The 3,930-nt window shown below is 41.7% G+C and overlaps 1 non-coding gene across 1 annotated transcript; it reads right to left on the reverse strand.

Moving 5' to 3' along the window:
* Positions 1-872: 872 nt before the first annotated feature.
* Positions 873-978, reverse strand: LOC131150085 (small nucleolar RNA R71). The gene has a single exon (XR_009135469.1). It is a non-coding gene; the product is annotated as a small nucleolar RNA R71 (small nucleolar RNA).
* Between the last annotated feature and the right edge of the window lie 2,952 nt (positions 979-3,930).

Below are 3,930 nucleotides of genomic sequence, written 5' to 3' on the forward strand. Positions count from 1 at the left end.
TAACTGCGCTTCAAGTCCCCGTGGCTCAATACCTGACTTACCCATTTTCTACTGAACTTGGGATAGTTAGGTTTATAAATATTATTTTTGGTAATTAAAGACCCAAGCCTTGGCGAGCCTACCAAATTTTGGCACCGTTGCCAAGGACTTGGCTACGGTTATAAGCAAACTTCTGCTTTAGAGTATTGTTGCCTTGTTCTTTTGATTTGCTCTCCTTTTGTTTTCACTTTCTTACTTAATTTATATTTTCTTTATTTTTTTTGTTTTCTTTTTTTGAAGTCTGAATCTGTGTGCTTATATGTGTGTATGCTTGGTCTACGTTCTTTGGAACCTGAGATAATTCCTATAGATCTTGAGATTGAAAAATCTCGTAGGTCCTTTAGGAAACCTATCTCTAATTCGAAGAAAGCTGAGTCATCTGAACCGAAAGCAATGGCCGAAGATAACCTACCAGTTCCTGTTGAACAAATCCCAGAATTCCATGCTCCTTACCTACCTGTGGTGGGAGAGCAACACCTGCGGCCTCTTAGGGACTACTTTGTAACTAATGCATACACATCACCATCCTGCATCCGGTTCCCAGATGTCTAGGTGGCTCAATTTGAGATTAAGACTTCAATCATCTCGATGCTGCCCAACTTTCATGGGAATTTTACTGAAAATCCTTATCAACATCTAGATGAGTTCTTGAAAATCTGTTCCACCATCCGCATCACTAATTTTAGTGATGATGCTCTTTGTCTTAGGCTTTTCCCGTTCTCTCTGAAAAGCCAAATATTGGCTGACGTCCTAAGAACCAAACTCAATGACCAACTGGACCACCATGCAACATGAATTTTTTAAAAGGTACTTCCCAATCGGGAAGTATAATCAGCTTTGGAGAGCCATCACAAGTTTCTCACAAATGGATGGGGAACTCTTTTTCGATACTTGGGAGCACTTTAGGGACTTGCTCCATAAATGCCCACATCACCAGGTCCCCAAGTGGCAATTAGTCCAAACTTTCTACGAAGGGTTGGTTGAGAGAGATAGGTCTATGGTTGATGCGTCGTGTGGAGGTACTTTCCTCACTAAGCATGAGAATGAGGCTTGAATTCTCTTTGAAAATCTAGCAGAAAATTCTTAGCAACACATGGCTACCACTCGTAGACTTCCTAATCCATCAAACTTTAAACCAAAATGAGTTTATGAGTTGGCCACTGGTAAAGACCTAGCCCCTACCTTGCATGCCATATCCAAAAAGTTGGATGAATGCCTGTCCTTAGGACCGCAGATAACAGCGTATGCAGAGGATTGTGCAATTTGCTTTGACCATTCCCATACATATTACAATTGCCCTCATGCACTTTTCCAACCTGAGCTTGTGCAGGAGGAAGTAAATGGCACTCATAATTGGTATGATAAGTCGTCCAACGACCTTTATTCGAGTACCTACAATCCTGGGTGGAAACAACATCCTAACTTCTTTTGGAGGCCGCAAGCTCTGAGTTTTCAATCCCAAAGACCTCCACAAGTTCTCAAAACCTGGCCTCCATACTCATACTCTCCAACCAGGCAACCACCAAACCTGCCTTAGCCTAGATATAACCAAACATTTCAAGAAACGGTGTTGAGCACTCAAGGGTATCGAAACTGATCATTAGAAGGACAAAAAATTATTAGACTCCCACTCCAAATCTATTGCCAAGCTAGAAGCCTCCTTAGGCCAATTAGCTTTTTCAGTAAACCGTGGAAATGAGGGTAAGAAGTCTAACCAACCTTTAGGGCATGTTGGAAGACTAGACACCAGACCATCACCAGGTCATGAGCAGGCACAGGTAGTAGTTGTTGTGCAAAATAGTGGAATAGAAAAAGAAAAGTTGGGCAAGGGCAAGGGTGATGAGACGAGAGAAGAGGAATGGAAGACAAGCTTAAACACTTATTCTGAGAAGTCCGTACTCTCCATTAGAGGAATGTTGCCACACTTCGCCCTATAGGTTCCCTTAAAATCTACAAAGGAAGAAGCTGACGATTCCATGATGAGCACCTTTAGAAAGGCAAAAAATGTTCTTTTCCTCTTAGATGACATCAGAAGAAGATCTCACTACAAAAAATTCCTTCAGGAGCTATGCATTCGAAAGCGGGAATCTACAACGCACCTGAATCAAGAAGCCCAATAGATCGAAACCGTTAGTTCGATTTCTATAAGATCTATCCCTCTTAAACTTAAAGACCCAGGCGCCACCACGATTCCTTATACAATAGGAACATGTGTTATCGACAAAGCTCTTTTAGATTTGGGGGCTAGTGTGAACATACTAACCTATTCAGTCTATAAGAAAGCTGGTCTAGGAGATTTGTAGCCAAACCTAATTACATTGCGCTTTGCTGATTAATTCGTGAAAAGACCTCGTGACATGTTAAGGGATGTCTTAGTTAAGGTAGATAAATTCCTCTATCGTGCTTTCCTTGTGCTAGACATGGCACTTGTCGAGCCATCATAGTAGGCAGGCCTGGTCCTTTTGGGCCGACCATTTTTAGCTATTGCCAATGTTTGCATTCAGTGTAAAACATGCATAATGGACATATCCTTTTTTGGCAATATGAACCTTCGACTTAACGTGTTCCACACTCGGTGGCATGAACCTGAAAATCTACTTTACAATGAGGTTGATATGATCAACGATGGTCTGATACAAGAAGCATCCCCGAATTCATCAAGAGAATCATTTGAGAATAAGTATCCAAATGACCAACCCCCCACAATAAGTTCAGAGGATCTAGGCAACTGAATTCCTGCGTCCAACAAGTTGGCCTCTACAATGGGAGGGAGACCTTGGAAAGCACAGTTTGAAAGCCTCCCTATGCTATCTAGTGTACCAGCACGACCTTCAATTGAGGTTCTTGCGGTGCTTGAATTAAAACCTCTGTCACCTTCACTCAAGTATGCTTTTTTGGGTCCACGAGAGACCTTGCCTGTGATTATATCATCTAGCCTGAATCATTCGCAAGAGTCGGGCTCGTTCAGGTCCTATAGAAACATATAAGAGCAATAGGATGGTTAGTAGCTAATCTTAGGGGAATTGACTCATCCGTTTGCATGCACCGGATCCACCTTAAGCCAAACGCTAAGCCCATCCAGGAGATGCATCGGAGGCTCAATCCCAATATGAAGGAAGTGTTGCTAAAAGAAGTAGTTAAACTATTAGATGCAGGGATCATATTCCCTATCTGAAAGTGAATTCGCGAGCCCCACGCAAGTGGTTTCGAAGAAATCAGGAATCACTATTGTGAAGAATGATCAGGGTGAAGGCATCCCCACCCGTGTTACTAGCGGTTGGAGAGTGCATAGATTATAGGAAATTCAACAACCTCACCCGAAAGGACCATTTCCTATTACCATTTATCGACCAAATCCTATAGAGATTGACAAGACAAAATTTTTACTACTTCTTGGATAGGTACTCAGGGTACAATCAGGTTGCAGTCCACCCAGATGATCAAGAGAAGACCACGTTCACCTTCTTGTTTGGAACCTTTGCATACCGAAGGATGCGTTTTGGGCTATGCAACGCCCCAGCAACATTTCAAAGGTGTATGTTAGCCATCTTCTCTAATATGGTGGAAAAACTTCTTGAAGTGCTGGAATTGGTGTATTCCCAAGAAAGAGGGGGGGGGGGTGAATTGGAATTTTAAAATCTTTTCCTAGGTTATGTTTAAATCCACAAGCAGTATCTGTAACTTAGGGTCTTTATGAACATATGCCAATTACCCAAGAATATAAAACTGAGCAGATAAATAAGACAATTATAGTAGACTCAGTATTTCACAACCATTCAAAGCATGTATATAAAGCAATCAAGATAATACATAATACCATACATGTACGAAAATTAAAGTGTGAAGATAAGGGAACACACGATATAATATTGGGGTTCGGCCAATACTACC

Source organism: Malania oleifera, chromosome 2, assembly GCF_029873635.1.
Source record: "Malania oleifera isolate guangnan ecotype guangnan chromosome 2, ASM2987363v1, whole genome shotgun sequence".
Lineage (NCBI taxonomy): Eukaryota > Viridiplantae > Streptophyta > Magnoliopsida > Santalales > Ximeniaceae > Malania > Malania oleifera.